The sequence below is a fragment of the Bombyx mori genome, chromosome 12 (assembly GCF_030269925.1).
Source record: "Bombyx mori chromosome 12, ASM3026992v2".
Lineage (NCBI taxonomy): Eukaryota > Metazoa > Arthropoda > Insecta > Lepidoptera > Bombycidae > Bombyx > Bombyx mori.
In genome coordinates this window covers 11,439,615-11,459,853 of record NC_085118.1, presented here as the reverse complement: position 1 = coordinate 11,459,853, position 20,239 = coordinate 11,439,615, and the positions used below count along the sequence as shown (strand labels likewise).

The 20,239-nt window shown below is 35.3% G+C and overlaps 1 protein-coding gene and 1 long non-coding RNA gene across 4 annotated transcripts in view; one reads left to right on the top strand and one right to left on the bottom strand.

Annotated features, from left to right (window-relative positions):
* The window catches only part of LOC101746344 (protein turtle), a 76,504-nt gene that overhangs the window by 33,731 nt on the left and 22,534 nt on the right, over positions 1 to 20,239 (bottom strand). The window lies entirely within an intron of this gene.
* LOC134199869 (uncharacterized) overlaps positions 1 to 20,239 on the top strand; it is a 37,795-nt gene that overhangs the window by 7,340 nt on the left and 10,216 nt on the right. The window contains exon 2 of the long non-coding RNA XR_009974523.1: positions 8,184 to 8,339. This is a non-coding gene — a long non-coding RNA (uncharacterized LOC134199869). The remainder of the gene's footprint in view (positions 1 to 8,183; positions 8,340 to 20,239) is intronic.

Here is a 20,239-nt window from a genome sequence, read left to right as displayed (position 1 = left end):
CGACCCCAAGTATCACGATACTCGCGGAAGGTTGTAGGGATACTCCTTGGAATTGCGGCGCCATGACAGAATTTACAGAATTGATCTCCCAACACCTATTTACCAAAACTAAAATTTTTGTAAAATCATTACCTTACATTACTTCATACATATTTTATTTAAAAAAATAATACTCTTTCTTTCATAACCAAGAGCATTCATAATCTCATTTAAAATAAGACCTAAGTAACAACCTGCATATGTTCATGGGAAGACTAAAAACACATTGATCGAATGTTTTAAATCAAAAAAACGTTTACGAATAATTTGTAAGAGGAAAAATCAACTGGTGAAACATAAATCGTTTCAATTTTATCTCTCCTAAAATGCCACAAATGACACAAATGAATCGAAACTCGGAATACATTTTAAAAAACCCATCATCGTTTATATTGTAAAATGGCAGTTTGAAAAAAAAAAAAAACGCAAATTCACCCTCAAATGAACCTATAGGGTGGCGTCCGTGGCGCTGCGTGAAAGGGTACAAACACGTAACGTAATCAACTCGACCGTTTTAATCATCGAGGGGTGTAGTTGTTCGACACAGACGCTGCCTCGTATAATCACCAAATTCGCCTACATTAGGTATGTGTTTAAATATATTACGACCTATGTTTATTCTACATGCAAATAAAGGATTCGTTGACCGAATTGATTTATTTATTTAATAGTGCCTTTGAATGCTACGCGCATTGCACAAAACTGCGTAGTTTGGAAGACTGCTATCAGTTTTGTTTTATTGTGATTATTCTAGGTAAAAAGAAATAAATCAAATCAACTACTTCTCTAAATAAACGTAATTTACTTTTGGTTTTGCGAGAATGAAATGACTTATAATGTTAGTAAAGGAAACCGAATTACTCACGAAATATATATTATAATATTTTGTATGTACATAATATTTAGGTGCTTTATAGTGTTTTCTATACTAATACATAAATAAATCTACAGTGGTTTTTACGGATGTTGCGTTATAACTACTGAACCATGCATCCGATTGACTTGAAACTTGGTATCCATGTAGAAAATACATGTACTTAATGGATAGACTAATATTTATATGAGTGTTGGACTTCCTATACCAGCTGCGGGGACGTTAATGATGAGAATCTTTGTGGGGGTGAGAAATAATAATGTTAATTTTAAATGCCCAGCGAAGCGGACGCGTACAGCTAATCTATTTATGAAAACTTTAGACAATTCAAGTAAAATGACTAATATGTTAATGCAAAGTTTCAAAGCTCTAAGTAACCATAGAAATTCTGATTCGACCCACGAACGGTAAGCTGATATACGGTAAAGCACAAAACACAACCGCAAGGCTTCAGAACGGAAACCATTAAGCGACAAATGAGGCCTGTCTGATACCGCAAGTCTACTGTGAGAGCAAACCGAAGGAAATGAGAGGAATCACGTTGCAGCGGACGTCGTCGCCGTAAAAAAGAAAGCATCCCGTCAAATGCTTACAGGCTTTGCGAGGCTCGCTGTTCAAGTAAAGTTCCCGTCGAGGCTGTTGCCAAAGGAAGTCGTTATGCGCAAAAAATCTACAATTCCCTTATCACCTCGCCTGCCCGTTTAATTTCATTTTATTCTTAAAATTTAAATAACAATGTACTTCCTTTTTTTTGTCATAGATTATAACGCGAATTTCAGCCTTATATGATAATCCATCTTTATCTTCTATATATAAAAATGAATTGCTGTTCGTTGTCTCGCTAAAACTCGAGAACGGCTGAACCGATTTGGCTAATTTTGGTCTTGAATTATTTGTTGAAGTTCAGAGAAGGTTTAAAAAGGTAAGATAAATATGAAAATGCTCGGAATTAAATAAAAATAACAACAAATCCTTTTGTTTGTTTTAAGTTTATTTTATACAAAAGTTTAGGTATTTTATTTATCGATTGAGGCACTACGAAGTCTGCCGGTCAGCTAGTTACATGTAAAAACAGGATAATAGCATACGATATTAAATCATACAGTCCTGAGTTTTGTATGAATATCAATAAGTACGTACATTAAATAATTATTAGTCATGGAACAGAGATATCAGTGTAAAAAAAAAGTACTTGTAGCAAAAGCTTTGATACTAGAGTATAATTAATATTGATTTTACAGTTCCAAAGCGCGTTTATTTTATGGTCATTATATTATTTTCGGTGTTTCGTATACTTTACAGTTTTCATGGTCACGAACTACGAAGTCATTAAACTGTAAAACTAATTTTAATTCTGACGCGTGAAAGCCGAAGAAAATACTATAAAGTACGGTAGTTTGTTCATATGGCTTCAGAAGCTGGAACCCGGAAATATGCTTACAGTTTGTGTTACCGGTTTTGCAACTAAACGTGATGCGTTAAATCTATCTTATACTCGTGAATTGGATTGTGAGATTCCTTTCGATCGAAAATGAATTAAACCTTAAAAGTATTGCCGTAGTTGAGTAAGCAACTGGCCTTCTAGCAAGGTCTGTGCTCACCCATTCGTCCTTGATACTTAAATCGCAGGCGGACCCTCCAGTAATCCCATCCGCATCCCAAAGTAAGCATTATTGTGAGTATACCGAAAACCGAAAAAAACGAAGTCTCAATTGTTTTTTATTATTTATTTATTTTTAGAAAAGACTGTCTCACTCTTCTAACAAAATTGTAAGATTGATTCGCAGCCGAAATAGTACAAGTAGAGAACAGAGTAGATGAATACACAAATATAAAATACACCTAAATGCAAAACATGAAATATACATGTACAATGGGCAGTCTTATCGGTAAGAGCGATCTTTTCCAGACAATCGTCAGGTGAAAAAGAAACCTCTAAGGAAAGAAATTAAGCGCGGTGAACATATTGATAGAAAAATAATATATGTTACTAGTATAAAATATCAAGATGGTGGATACAATAAACTTTGGTGCCAGTTAAAGCACCGCCCGGTAATTACGCAATTTTATTAATTATTTTTTAATTTCATTTTTATTGCTTAGATGCGTGGACGACGGCCCACGTGAGATTAAGTGGTTACCGGAGCGCATAAACATCTAAAACGTAAATGCCAACAGCCATATTGAGACATGAGTTCTAAGATCTCAGTTTTTACAGTTCAACGGCTGCCCCAGCCTTAACGCCGAAACGCATTACTGCTTCACGGCAGAAATAGGCATGTTAGTAGTTCAGGCCCGTGTGGACTCACAAGACGTTCGACCAGCAGTAACTAATTTCATTCATTCCTGCTGAATGTCGTTGATGGAGCATTGTCGAAACACAAGTCGTCGTGGCCTAAAGGATACGATGTCCGGTGCATTGGTATGTAGCGATGCAACGGTGTTCGAATCTCGCAGGCAGGTACCAATTTTTCTAATGAAATACGTACTTCAGATATCTTCACGATTGACTTCCACGGTGAAGGAATAGCATCGTGTAATAAAAATCAAACCGCAAAATTATAATTTGCGTAATTACTGGTGGTAGGACCTCTTGAGAGTCCGCGCGGGTAGGTACCACCGCCCTGCCTATTTTTGTCGTGAAGCAGTAATGCGTTCCGGTTTGGAGGGTGGGGCAGCCTTTGTAACTATACCTTAGAACTTATATCTCAGTGTGGGTGCCGGCATTTACGTTGTAGATGTCTATGGGCTCCAGTAACCACTTAAAACCAGGTGGGATGTGTGAGCTCGTCCACACATTTAAGCAATAAAAAATAAAATAAAATAAACATTCAATCAATGCGTGTGAATTTATAAATGTAATAGAGAAAACAGCTGCCCAAGCTTACAATATATATGTTTACGTGTTCCACATATCCACTTTATTTCCATCGCATTTGATTTCGTTTCGATTATGTACTTTGAAAAATTTCAAAAGAATTCTGTGAAATAAAATGTTACGTTTATTTAAATGAATGTAAACTTTTATTTAGAGCTTGTGTGTTTGTTATTGAGAAGATTCTGGTTTTTGTCTTGTGTGAACTGTTTATCTCGACTAAAATTATAGGGAGATGTTGTTAATTTAGCGTAAACACAAACTTCACGTTACGTTTGAACGCTACTATTTACGTTACTATTAAAAACAAACGCTCAATGTTATTAATTTTGTAATAAAATTTGTAGGGTACAGCACTATACCTAGTCAGGTCATAAATTCTGTTCTGTCACATGTTTAATGTAAAATAATTGAAACAAGTTTATTCATTATGTAACCATTCATATACCAAAATGAACTTAACAAAACATAGATTCTTATGACACTAAAGTTTATTCAAAATGACCTCCGTGATTTTGAATACAGGCCTTCAATCTGCGCGGCCAGTCGTCTATCGCAGCACGAACGAGGTCCATGTCAATATCGGCGGCTGCCTTAATCAAGGATGTCTTGAGTTACTCCAAATTAGGATGAGGCTTTGAGCACGCCTTTTCCTCCAAGTGTTGCCATATCTTATAATGTAACGGATTCCAATCTGGACTGGAGGAGGGCCAGTCTTCGTGCCGGATGAAGTCGATTTCACGCGCCGCCAGCCAGTCTTGTGTGCTCTTCGCTCTATGAGCTGGCGCCGAATCTTGTTGGAATACCCAGTGCCTGTTATTGAACATGGTATGAGAAACAGGTTCCGCAAGGTTCGTCAGGACTGTATTTTGATACACAACTGCATTCGTTTTTACACCTTTCTCACAAAAATGTACCTCTGTTAAGCCCCAATAAGAAACTCCCAACCATACCATGAGCGAGGATGGAAAATGACCTCGTTGGACACGCGGAATACGGTTGCTCGCTTCTTCACTACTGTGTGCGTACGTACACCTTATCATTTTGTTTGTTGTAGCTCTCTTCTACGGTAAAAAATTTTTCATCCAAAAAAAGAATTTCCCGATATTTTTTTCCCGCGTACCGCTTCAACAAAGCGCGGCATCTCTTCAGTCTCAGGTCCATTAGACGAGCATTCAAACGATGTCCTGTTTTTCTTCGATATGCCCGAAGCCTTAAGTCTTCATTTAACACCCTTTTCACCGTGGTTCTGCTTAACCCCATCTGAAGGGCCAACAGTTTCTCCTTACGTTTGGGATTTCTTTGAATTCGCGCCCTCACAGCTTTTATCACTGCTGGAGTCCTAACAGACCGAGGGCGACCACTTGACCTGTCATCTACACTAGAGTCTTCATTGTATCGTTTGATGGTACGATAAACGAATCTTTTGGTTATATTGAAATTTTTCATTATGTTAAAAATTTGAATTGGCGCGTAACCGCAACGATGCAACGCAATAATTCAATAAACTTTTTTGTGGCCAGCATTTTAAAAGAAAAGTTTTTACTGTGTGACAATACTTATGACCTGACTAGTTATATAGTGGGGACTTAGTGTCGGAACATCGGAAAGAGGTTTCTTATTATTTCTCTTATATTTAAATTGATAATATTAAGTATTTACGCAGTTATTTCTTTTTTGTTATAATTTAGTTGTTGTAGGTGCTGAATGCAACAGTCAAGGTACGATCCCGATATTACCAACCGATCCTACTGTTTGTAAGCAAAATAATGCCTTCGACACGAATAAAGTCCGCTAGTTCATAGTTCTTTGCTTAGACATCTGACAAGTGTCAGAAAGGGTCAATCAATAATTTTATTTGTTTCATTTGTTCATAGCCAAAATCACTAAATCAATTTTTCTTTTTAGAAGACTTCGTATAAATGAAAACAAAGAAGTTCAAAATTGTAAACGTGTTTAGTTAGACTAGTGTCATTTTTAAGTTATGTTATCGTTTGTTGGTGTTAGTCATCAATAGATGGCGCTGCTTCAATTTAAAACTAGCTATTGAGATTCGCATCCTTTATTTTAGTAACTTATAATGTACCAACAAATAAATCGCTTCATGCCGGCTCGGCCCTCGGGTGCCCATGGGCTCCGAAAGTCGAGGTATCTAACCTAACCAACTTCTAGGGCCTCTTTTGCGGGGTGGCGGGTCGACTTTAGAGTCAGGAAAAATTGAAACCCCGTGCAATATACTAAAAAAAAAGTTTGTACTTTGTACCTTTGGTACAGTACCTTGACGCAGTACATGCCATACCAGTTGTATGATGGCATGTACCACGTCAAGGTCATATATAATTAGATAAAACTTTTTGTGTTGAAAACTGGTACTATGATTCTGGAATAAAAATTCGTATTTTGACAAACCTGATTTACCGATGTACACGTATATGTAGTGTTATCTAGAGTATTGGGCGATACCTCTTGCGTACTGAGTCTCCCGCCGGATCGTCTCAGTAGGTCGCGATTCCGATCCGGTGGCAAATTGTGCGAAGCACTACTCTTGTTAGGATTAGTGTTAGCAAATTCTTGCAGGTTGCGCCCGCGAGCTTACCAACCCGCCCGTGAGAATCTGGAATAGCCCCTTAGGCTATCAGCGAATGGGTAGGGAAAACAAAACGTGATATCTCTATTTCGGTGTTTAAATTCTAAGCAAACACTTACTTAGCACGTTTGCACGAAGAACCGCAAAATTTATAGTTTTTATAATCTATACTAATATTATAAAGCTGAAGAGTTTGTTTGTTTGAACGCGCTAATCTCAGGAACTACTGGTGAGATTTGAAGAATTCTTTCAGTGTTAGATAGCCCATTTAACGAGGCAGGCTATAGGCTATATAACATCAAGCTAAGACCAATGCAAGCGGAGCACCAATAAAGAATGTTTAAAAATCGGGGTTTTTTCCCCTTTTGAGAGCTTCCACTGCGTGCGCTGCGGAAACGGTTAAAGTTTCGCCAAAATTATGTATGAGAGAATTGTTCCCCTTTAAAAGAAATCTAAAAAAATTCCGCGACAGAATATATCTATATGTTAAAGTTGGCTCTCTATAACGTTATTTATGCTAACCAATTTTTTTCTAAAATAAAGCATTATTTGTGAAGGTGTTTTTATAAAGATGATATTCTACGTAAATGAAGAGGCGGGTAAAATTTAGCGTTATGCCAAACTAACTATTCCACGCGGACGAAGTCGCGGGCAAAAGCTTGTTATAATATAATTTTTATAGGTAACTAGCTGGTCCGGCACACTTCATAGTGCTTCAATCAATAAATAAAAGACCTAAACTTTTGTAATAAAATAAACTTAAAACAAACAAAAGGAATCCGTTCGACGGGGGACACATTAAAGGAAAAACAAAATTGTTATTTTTATTTAATTCCGAGTGTTTTCATATTTATCTACCTTTTGAACCTTCTCTGGACTTCAACAAATAATTCAAGACCAAAATTAGCCAAATCGGTCCAGCCGTTCTCGAGTTTTAGTGAGACTAACGAACAGCAATTCATTTTTATATATATAGATTTACAGTTTTGATGGGTTCACGTGATGGTGAGTGATTATCATCGCTCATGGGCATCGCAATGCCAGATGCATGGCCAGGCTTGCTAGCTACTTCTAAAGGCTCTCTTCTCAACCATCGCTTGGAGAAAGACATGACACAGCGCACGGGAAGAACGGAAGAAATCGTTTTGTGTGAAATCAAACCTAAAACTCAAGAAATATTTTTGTAAAAAATTAGACGAAAGCTATATATCAACATTGGAATATTGTATTAACACATATAGTCGTCCGTGGCCACGAAAACTGTAAAGTATACGAACCGTCGAAAATAATACATAAAATGACATTATCATTAACAGCGCGAGATTAAACGGTAAAAGGACTCTTAATTAAGTGTAAAACTCACGAAAACAGATGAATTTAATATACCTATAACGTGTGACATAATTAAAAATATTTAAATTGTATTAAACAATAGTTCAAATATTACATGGTAGTTCAAACAGTTGTCAACCAATGTTGACAATTCATTGTGGTTTCCCTTCAATTCAGATGTTGACCGTCTTTTAATGTGATTGAAATGTTTGTCGAGCAAAGTGAGGTAAGTGTTATCTTGATAACATTACAAACAACCTGTCAGAAATAACAAATATTTTTAGTGACAAGAACATACTGTCGACAAAATAAGACCTCTTTTGACATGTATTTATATATCTTGGAATATTGTTTTTTTTTTATATTATTAAACGTAAAAATTTGGACAGCTCCATAAAGATTAACTGTTAGGGACTTTTGGAGTCAAAATGTAGTCAAAATACAGTTATTGATTTTGGCACATTCTGTTGTTACAGACCGGCTGTTTGAGGGCGCGAGTAAGCCTGCCTCCCCGGTAAGCTTGGGCAGAGGGGACGCGGACCGGCGCGGGACGGGGTGAGCAGTAAAACGGCAACCATACCTCCACACGTGAATATTTGATGCTGAATCTCGCCGCGGCTACGGATACAAGGGTATTCAGGTTATCAGTTGCTTCTACGAGATTGACGTACACATTCATTAACTCCGCTGATTAGGGATTAGGCTCCGAAACGAGCTGCCCATGGAATCCCCGGTCGTCAATTCAATTTCATTCGTCCATTCATCGGACTCTTGTTAATTAAGTCGATACGGGCTACTATGAATCGACCATTGAACATCTGCTAACTGCAGTTTTCATTATATTTAAATTAGAAAAGTTTTGAAATAGCTTCGCGCATTGGATAAACTAAAATGTAATACGATTTCAATATTACAAACGTTCCAAAGTGAACGTTAATATAAATAACGTATTGTCTGTGATAGCCCTATGATGGCGAGTGAAACGGTGTATCAAAAGGTAGCTGGTGAGTGCATATTAATAATGGATGTTGTTGCTCTGGCAACACAACTGGTGGTGCAGTAAATTTTAAAAGGGTATTTTTACTATATTAACATGAATGGTTTCTGTTCGAATTAGCGTTTACAATTTTCAAATAACTAAGATAAATCCAATGGATTGCTGAAAAAAGAAAGAATAAACACGCTAAAGAGAATACAGAAATCAATGTAATTCGTGGGAAATTGTTTTTTTTAAATGATGGGTTCATTATTTATTCACGTGTATTCAACAACACAATCATATTTGAACGTATTGGGAAATACTCGCTAACTCAAGCAAAAAAGTCCACACATAATTTGACTGATTTTAAAATGAACTGGTAATGGTCTGAGGCGACTGGCGGGTAGGTATTGGATCCGAAGGGCATACGACTTTGGACCTATATTCTGCAGAGAGACACAGGTTGAAGATGATAATACGCATCTGCAAATATCAAACTGGAATTAAGCTCACTTAACAAGAAGATCGCGAAAGATCCATTTAATACATTATCTACAGTGAAATAGATGGTAATTTTTAATACATTTACACATCTACAATCTACGTATGTATAAATCTTTAGACAGAATTGTGAATAGTGTTAACTGCGGGAGCCGTAGCGGGAATCAAATTATTATCGGTAACTCCTAAGTAATTAGGTGGCTCGGAATCCACTGCTCGTCGCCTTCCGCATTTCCGTAACTGGCGGAGATAGCAATCAAATCTAGACTACGGGTGAATAGGTAACCGATACTACGGTAGATTTCTCATTTATTTTTACTTGGATGTTTCCACTTGTTAGCGAGGGGAAGTTAAATTACAACTCCCTAGATGATCACTTTTAATGAAGCTCTGAATCCCATTTTGTTGCACGAGTTTTAAGAAATTAAATTATATTCGGAATGAAAACCGGGGAAATTATGAGCCACCGTGATTTGTAGGGAGATGTTGCTTTATTAATATTATTCTTTCGCAGTTAATATAGAAGTAGATCGGGTGTTTTTAATGCAGTTTCATACCATCCAGACGAACATGGATCCTCATTGTCATCACAAAATACATTATCATAATTATTAATGAGAATGTTGAACATCTTTTATTTGTTAATATTATTTGCCCTAAAAGGTTAGAGACAATGTGGTCTCTGACGAATCACAATACGTTTCTTAGTGTTTCGTAATACGCTGGGTGTGTTAGGTATTCTTATACGACCTTGACCTCGATTCATTTCTCATTATTATGCTAATACAACACCAACGCTTCAAGATAAATGAAATGCTTTAAAATTTTTAACAGGTAGAATACATTATTTAAATATTAGCGTAACTTGATGTAACCTAATATAATATAAGAACCACCCACCTTGACACATGAGACCGAATTCTTAATGACTGGTCATAGGACGTGCTGAGCCCACACATATAGTTACTACCACCCTGGCTAGTTCTGCCGTGAAGCGGTAATGCGTTTCGGTTTGAAGGATAAAGCATCCGTTCTACTATAAAACTGATACTTAGAAGTTATGTCTCAATATGGGTCGCCGTATTTACGTTGTTAACATATATGTGCTGCGGTAACCACTTAACACCAGGTGGGCCGTGAGCTCTAGGCAATAAATAAAAATGTATTTTATAACGTCTGTTCCACCCTTCAAACCAAAATGCATGTTTGCTTCGCGGCAAAAATGGGTAGGATGGCTGTAACTATCCGTGCGGGCTTACATTACGACCCTCTATTACTGGTACTAGGCCAATTTATATTTTTGCGGATGTGATTTTTATTCTACGATTTTATTACTTAATCGTGGAAGTCAGCCGTTTTAAGTACGTGTTAAATTAGAAAAAAATATACCTTCTGCCGGGATTCGAATCGATAATCGCATCGCTTGATATCAGGACGCCCGAGGTCTTATCCTTTAAGCCACGATGAATTATTCCACTATTTTCCTAATTAATATCTTAGGCACACAAGTGATGGTGGGTGTTGTTCGTCTCCCACTAGTTGTCACAATACCACCGCTTATTTTTCTGGAGGAGCCTAGAATAGTCAGTGTTCTAACGAAACTGATGTGTGAATGACTCAAAATTGTCTATAGAATTCATTTTGATGTTGGGTTGCAGTCGCATAACAACAATCAAAGAAAGTTAATGAAGATTGCTAAAAGGAGTTACAAGTTTTATAACTCGTTTTAAACTAAGGCAATGTGTAGCGTAGAATGTACGGGTGTTGTCGTATAAATATGTATATATACAGTGTAGACCAGTGATTCTCAACCACTGTTCCGCGGCACTTTTGTGTGCCGTCAAATTTCAAAAGTGTGCCGCCAAATTTTGGGAATATATAATAATGTTAATATTATTAAATTATATCATTTTTAAAGAAAAATATTTTAAACATGTATATATATTTAAATCCACAAAAAAAAATTATAGTATATTTTAGTTTATTTCGTATATTAAAATTTTTTGATAAACTATTTATGCAGTGTGTTTGTAGTAAGTAAATAATTTTTATCTTTTTTTTTGTGTGCCGCCAAATTTTGAAATCTTTAAATATGTGCCGCAACAAAAAAAAAAGGTTGAGAATCACTGGTGTAGACTTAGGCACATGAATGTCAGTGGAGTAACACTACACGCGTGGGAGGTTGCGCCTACGCAACCTACGCAACCATCTACTTTACAGTTCACGTACTCAGCGCCGCGTTGTGTCGCCAAATTAACACGTACTCACTCGTATAACCAGGCTGTCCCTTAAACAGATGTTGGTTTAACTGTACTACGTGAACTATTTCCATTGTAAACACTAATGCCATATCATTTTGTTATTGCTCAGATGGTTGGACGGTGGTTGGAGCCCATAGACATCTACAACGTAGATGCGCCACCCACCCTGTCATATAAGTTCTAAGATCTCAGTATAGTTATAACGGCTGCCCCGCCCTTCAAACCGAAACGCATTAATGCTTCACGGCAGAAATAGGTAGGATGGTGGTACCTGCCCGTGCGGACTCACAGGAGGTCCTGCCACCAGTAAAAAGAATTTGTAGAAATTTGTAGAAATCGTAAAAATCTTATACCTTTAAACGAGCAATTCTTGTATATTAATATATCTATATATATAATCTGAATCTCGAAAACGGCTCCAACGATTTTCATAAAATTTAGTATACAGGGTATTTCGGGGGCGATAAAACGATCTAGCTACGATTTATTTTCAGAAATGTTGGTTTATTCGTGTTTTCAATAATTAACTCTTCCCGACATCTATTGGCGAATAATAATACTATTTTTCTTAATTGAGGGCAACTAACCGCTTTAAAGACACAACAAGATGGCGTTATCAAAAAAAAAAAACCGAGCAAAGCTCGATCATCATCTATTCTAGTCAGTACTTATGAACACATTATGATATTAATCAACGATTATAATATTTTCTATGATTTTTGTGAGACGTAGAAACAATTAAACTACTTTTACGGTTTAACCTAGCGTTTTTATTGTTAATATTTCCGTCATTTCGAATACTTTAGGTGTTCGACATTTGAGTTAACGGCTGTTAGCACAACCAATAAGAAACGCTAGATTAAACAGTAAAAGTTGTTTAAATTAAACCTAAAATTATCATAGGTAATGAAAACAACGGGGCTTAAAACAAGAACACTTAGATCCGGATACTGAATATCTTTAACAATAAATACTAGGTCCGTAATCAAAAGTATACGTCCTAATACCGTAATAAGCGTCACTAATCATTAAATCGATGAGGATGAAACAACACGAGGAAAGGTTGGTATATATTAGGTAATAACAACTGCGCCTACTGGCATCAGTATGTGTTTAAAAAAATATTACTTCACATTACATGGATGTGTTGACATGTACTTTACTATTCACATAAATGAAATTGCTATTAATTTATTTATAGTATAAAATAGATGGAACACAATACGTGTATAGTGTTGTTTTGACAAACAAGCGGTGATTCGGATAAAGCCGAACCGGTTAGCGATTCTCCAAGTACTGTTGTTTTCTGATTAAAAGCTTCAGTTCTCATTAATGATTTGCCTATTTCATCTGATTATCGTTTGAACAAGATAATAGTTGCGGGTTTTTTTTTTTTTGGGATTCGTTTTGAGGCCTCCCTATTTCCAAGATATACGTTAAGTAATTCGATTACGTGAAGGCAATACAATGAATTTGCCCGCGGCGATTCGATTCTGTAGTTACAGTTTTTTTTAACATAAATCAGTTACGCATTGTGTAGGTTTAAATGCTTTATTTTAACGATTTTTATAGTTTCTGAGGCTCTGAGGTTACAGTAGGTTATTCTAGACAATAAGATTTTTCCCCAATGAGATTGATTCGCACTAAATTATACTGTGGTATAAACTATTGAAAATATATTCTGGTTAATTTATGATATCTTTTGGTAATATAAAAATCTGTACCACTGTCAACATTTACAGAACAAACCGATTATTCCGTATCTTTTCGAAGCACGGAAACATCGTATCGTAGTATAGCAAATTCTATTTAATACACTTATCAGTCGAGTTGGACAGCTAAGTCGGAAACTACGCGTCAGACCGGTCCACGGTCAACGACCTTAAGAGAGCTTACGCGCTTCGTACATCGTTAGATATGTATGAAACTAGGTTTTTCAGATGATCTTTGACGGAAACATGTCTGTTATGAAAACAAACATTGATGTGATTTAGCATTTGTTAGTTGTAAATACTTTATTTATGTTAGATTCTCAGTTCCTTAATTCTTTGTTTTACATCTTTTTTTAATATCTCTGTCTATACAGCCAATGTTTTTTGTCATTATGGAGGTCAAATATAACAAAAGCATTATCCTCTCATATCATGTCGTATCTAAGTAAGTATAAAATGCATCGTAAATTCAAGTAATGTTATTTAGTATTCAAGGTAAATATTTCTTAAAAATCGTAACTATCTCGGATAATAAGCATCGTTACAATTTGTGAGTGTCGCATATAAACAAATAAATTATCCAAGTGTAGTGTTGGAGCAGCTGCATTGAGAAGGCTCGGCAATGCGGACTCATATATCAGCGAGTAGGCAGCACCTGTTTTATCTGGCGCTGTTTTTGCTGCAAGCGCCAAGAGTCTACATGCCCTTTTAACCGTGTACGCTGCCCATCATACGTGGCCGGATTTACTAAAAACGTGATATTATTAAAGACTAGCTGACCCGGCAGACTTCGTAGTGCCTCAATCGATACATAAAAGACCTAAGCTTTTGTATAAAATAAACTTAAAACAAAGAAAAGAAATCAGTCCGACGGGGGACACATCAAAGGAAATACAAAATTGTTATTTTTATTTAATTCCGAGAATTTTCATATTTGTCTACCTTTTAAACCTTCTCTGGACTTCTACAAATAATTCAAGACCAAAATTAGCCAAATCGGTCCAGCCGTTCTCGAGTTTTAGCGAGACTAACGAACAGCAATTCATATTTATATATGTATAGAGATTAAAAACAATAGTATTATATAATTCCACCTACTCCGTTATTACTATAAACTAGGAGACTAAAAGATGGACAAAAAAATGCAATGTCACAGCACTATAAGCTATAAAAATATCGCAACATCTCTAATATTAGGCGTAACTTTTTTTATTGTTCAACATAATTCTAATTATATACAGTTTTGATATTCCTTGTTTAGTCTGAAAACGTAAAAATAACGACCTAGCTCTGTAACTAAACATCTACGGCCTACACAGTGAATATTAATTGATTTGAATTTATTTTTTAAATAGAAATATGGAAATAAAAAGTAAAGCTACGATTTGTACAATGAATAAAAAGGTGAAGCATAGATATCGGTCACAGATTCCGTCATGAAAGCGCTGAGCCGTAAAATTCGTATTGTAAAGATGTCAGTGTCTTGAAACATGACAATCGATATCAGTGGTCAAAACTATTTTAATATGAATTTTATTCATAGTTCAGTGCATTGTTTGGTCAGAGAATACTGGTACGACTTTTAATTCAAACATAGGGAAATCTTCAAAAATTTGTTGTTTTGCAAATTTGAGTCCCCTTAAATTTTACTCAGTGAAAATCAATTTTGAGCATAGTAATGTAGGATTATAAATTATAAATTTCGCTTTGAATGAATTCTAGCGTGCTATGCTAATAATTATCTAAAATAACATGACCTCTTAATTATGGCGCTCAGGCTCACGTGACAAATAAATTAAAATTGGTTTTAATGCTTCATTTATATTTGCATATTTAATTAATAAAACAAAACAACATCATAGAGAGATTCAAATCTCTCTAAGCGAATCAATTGTATTTTGCGAATTGCATTTGCGAGGTCGTCGTGGCCTGAAGTACTAGCGGCAGGAACTTTATATTCATCATCATCATCACATGTGTCATGATGGAAATAATCTGCATATTCGGTATCCGATATGCGATCTTCATTCATCAATCAATTTAAATCAATTAATTAATTTAATTATTGTTATTTTTTTATTTAATCAGCATTATTGGCTACTTTATTACCGAACACTGTATATATTATCATTTTGAGAATAAAATTTAAAATAATATATTACATTATTAGAATATTACAATAATCCTAAGTTGATGAATACTTACCAAAAACAATATAAATTAAATGAGGTTAATAAAAAATGTATGGCTAATTAAATTGGACGAAAGTGTAGTTTGCTGCTGTGATGCGCGTGCACAACACAGGGAACCAATCACAACTGATGGCATCTGACGCGACGCGGGAAGATCCAATCACGTAATCAACATGGGCAGCGCCACCTCAACCCCTTGTCTCGTTCCCTCAAACCGATCAAAAAATAGACTTCTGCGCATATCAAGCTCAAGACTCATGCCGATTATATATTATACCATTTTTTTCAATTAAATATGTACTTAACTTATATGTGATCACGAATTATTGCAAACCCGCAAAAAGTTATAAGTTGCGTAATTACTGGTAGAATGGCGTGCTGTGGACCCGCATGGTCAGATACCAGGGAATGTTACTGAAATTGAAAGTCTGTATTAGGTATGGAATATTTTAAGGATATAGCTACTACTACTCCTTGTCTAAATTGCTACCTGAAACCAACTAGGTAAATATGCTTTTGGAAGATTTTTCGGTTTCCATTTAGAATTTCCTTATAATTGATCATATTTAATAAAATTAAATTACTAGTTCTGCCTATTTCTTTCGGGAAGCAGTAATGCGTTTCGGTTGGAAAGGTGGAGTAGCTATTGTAGTGTAAAACTCTTAAGGTGAGTGGCAGTATTTACGTTGTTGATGTCCATGGTCTTCGATTACCGCTTGACACCAAGTGGACCATGAACTCGTCGACCCGATTAAACAAAAAAATGATTAAAATTTTAGCAAAAATCGTCAGCTTAATCTTGTTCCGGACTTCAATCTTGTGTTACAGATTTGTCCCTATTCAACACGTACTCGCTTTGATAAATTCCTTGGTTTTGAGGATGGTTATTATAAATACATTTGCGCATATTAAAGCCGTACCTTACTTGTACAAATTAAGTTGCAATCTATCAATGGCTTATTCCAATATTTGACCAAATCATGCTACCTCTTAGAGCTTCTCACCAAGACATAATTGGGAGGACTAAATGGACGAAAGTAACTTATTAGCTTGTCTAACAATGTCATGAATACTGATTAACATAAATTGACATAATCTACTGTCAAGTTACCGTTAGAAATTTAAGGAGTCGTGTCAAGAAAGCACGTGCAACAATTATTCGATATATACAAAAAAAAGTTAATATTTTATTGTACATATTGCGATTATTAAACCTTTTTTATTGTTATCTGAAAATAAAGTTAAATTTCAAATACACTTTTTTGTGGATGAACTAATATTTTTCATACCATTTCCTTAGTAGGTCGTTCGAGTGAAATCCCTACAAGAGACGTTGGGGGTGAGACGATACCAAATTGCCGACATAACGTCAACGATAAAGCACTCTGCCGAGGAACCAATCCCTTTTACGGTTTAATCAGAACTTCTACCTACCTAATATCGTACCAAAGTGAAGCGTGTGCCACATGATCGCAATTTTACGTAATGGTACCGGTGGTTCGCCACCGCGGTTTCTTTAGATCTAGTTGATATTATTGCCTCATTAACGTTTTCGTTATTGTTAAATACGTATAATAGACATTGTTTCTGAGGTTTTAAATTATGATATACATATGTTGCCATGTTCGGTGATTATTATTTCCAAATATTTCAATTGCGGTAGCGCCAATCTTGTTGTGATTATTTGTGATGTCTATAGGCTTCTGTAATCATTAAACACCAGGTCGCTTATGTGTTCGTTCTTCAATCTATGTTAAAATTAAAAAAAAAAAGCATGGAAGGTTTTTTTTATTTTGAATAATTTTGCTATTAATATGCAACTTATTTTTTGTCAAAGCATTTTGTCTTTCTTTATTTTTTTAACATTAAATAAGTAAAAAACTTAATAACAGCTTATATACCCGTTAAGACGCTAATATAAACCAATAAATAATATAATTCTAATCGAATCGAATTACCAGTTTCGACCAAATAATAAAACAGGATTCACGTAGAACGCGATCTATCATCGAAGTCATCGACCGAAACATTTATTTACGTAAAAATAACACGGCATTCGTATTCTTGCGGGGTTTATACGATAAAATAACTGTGTCCCGTGGACCTGTTTCTGTCCAGCCTCCATAACTCTTCAGGGACGATTTAATAAAAGTTATATATATTTTGTATCGTGCACACGGGATGTTGTGCGACATCCGTTTGGTTTACTGAGATAAACATTGTTGATTGCAGTCGCTAGTTGCTTTGCTTGAATTCATTAACGTAGTTACTGATGTTATACTTAACTCGGAATTATACAACGGAATACTAATAGTTAGATGCTGCAGTTAGATAGTGTACCGCCAAATGCTCTTGTTAGTTGTGTTATAGCATACACAATGCTTTTTAAATCAAATTTCGATTCTAAATTAGTTTTGATAATTTAGTTACGAGTTATTTCTCAGAGCTGATGAATCTAAATTATACTTGTGAAATCGCTAACGGGGAATAGGTCGTTTTTCGAGAATCCTATACTTATGAAAGCTCATTTTACGGTTTTTATATCATAGTATTTTTATCGATTTTTGGTAGCCATAGACATAATTAAAACAACTTTTACGGTTTAATCGCTGATTTATTATTGTCTTTATTTATTTCCGACGCTTCAGTAAAGTTTTCGTGGTCACGGACGACATTAAATGTATTTATTCGTCGACATTTGAATATTGTGCTAACTATCGTCCAAATTTTCTATAAAAATCATTTCTAAACTTTTATGTTTCATTTCACACGTAGCGAGGTTAGGTTTGATTTCGCATTTATTATTTTCATTGTATATTTTCGACGCATAAACGTTACATCTCTCAAGTTGATGATGACTATGATAATCTATCAGCCCCTTAGCTGATAGAGATTAAGACGTAAATCGAGTTTTAACAACAATCACAATGTTTGAATGTACATTTTAATCCTCATTGTTTTCATCATTGCGTACCTTCGTATATGAAATATGTTATTGTTATATCGACGAAAGAAAAGAAAACATTTAAACACGAGTTAGTTGCTAGACCTACATTCTGGGGTATGTATTTGTATGTGGAGTTTACGTTTGTTTATTTATACCCGTTAAAAATTCAAAGCCTATCAGTGTTTTAGAATCGAAACTCCTCACTGGCTCGGAAAATTAGTTCCCCGTCTGCTTTGTTTCAACATTTTAACGAGCTTGACTATTTAAATAAACCACAAATTATCATCCAATGACTCGGTTCATTGTGAGCGTGTGTGTTTTAATGTTTTAAATTAAATTTACGTATTTATTAAACAGATTAAAATTAATTGATTCGAAATAAATTTCATTTAGAAAGTCGATTATCGATATTTCTCATTTCTTGTGTCAACTCATTGAACTGTAAACGTTATAGAGACGTTACGACATTGATAACTGTACACGAGACTAATGACTAGGCGGAATGCTCGTTTTGTAACCGTTGCATACAGTAAGTGTAGTAAGTAGCATGTACGAAAAACTCAAGTTATCTAACCTCGTTCTCTTTCCGACACTGGATACTGATTTGTCATAATCTACTCGCTGAGTATGTTAGGAAATATTGAAACTAATCTGTAATTTAACCGGAAACAGATGGTAATGTTTTAATATATATTTTAATATATATTAATTTTTGTTTGGCAGTTTTAAACGAAATTTACAATAAGTCTATTATTATATTATTTGAATGTTTTTAATTTAAATATTAGTTGATTTATCCGATTGAATTGAAATTGTACAGGGAATGTTTCTAGCGTCCATACTGATTTTATTAATGCGAAGGTAATTTGATAAACTTTCACGTTTGTTAGGGTTATAGGAAGGGTCTTAGGGGAATGTTTAAAAAAATGTAGCTAGCACGAATGATAGGTTTGTTTATAGTTTAACATGAGTCCCTTGTAAATGCAACTATATAGTCCTATAAACACAACACAGATCGCATTCGATTTGTTTTTAAAAATGTATGTGTTTTACGTGTGCATTTTTTTTTGGTGGTATGACCTCTTGTGAATCCGCACAGGGTTTGAAGGGTAGGGCAGACGTTGTAACTATACTGAGACCTTAGAACTTATACCTCAAGGTGGGTGGCGCATTTACGGTGTAGATGTCTATGGGCTCCAGTAACCACTTAACACCAGGTGGGCTGTGAGCTCGTCCACCCATATATATAAGCAATAAATAATATACATACATAACATCGATTAAGATGGCCGCACAAGATACGGTCCGGGATTCACAAGCGAATCAACAAGATATTGAATAATATTATTTTCTGTTCTATTTCAACATTACTTAATTACGTTTCTTCATTTATTAATCGACGAAAGAAATACGTTAGAGCAAATCTTTTTTGGAATGAATTAAAAGGCTATGTCTTCCTTTCGAGAGTCATTAAAGGAGTAAGTAGCCTATATATTTCATTGATTAAACTTCTCGTTTTTCGTGGCTATTAACCTATTTGCGTGACCTAAACTGGGTTCGCGCCAGATTCGCGGCTGCCTCCCGGCTACTGAATATGTAAATTTTACCTCTAAAAATTTAAACATGTGCGAAACTACCACGAAACCCATTAATACTTAAGACGTAACTACGGTCAAATGGGAAACGTATTCAAATTCAATTCATGCGAGGTAATGGAATATCCAGCTACTGTCGCAAAAACAATAACGCAGAAACCTCTAGACTCGTTCAAATAAAATAATATCACTTCGAATTTTGTTGATAAGAAAGAAAGAGGTAAGACCTCTTATTTACATCTCATCTGGATATACTCTATTATATGGAGCAACATGTTACAATGCAATCAACATAAGTTGAATCTTCATCTGAAGTATTAAGTCCTACAAACATGGAAATTTGCA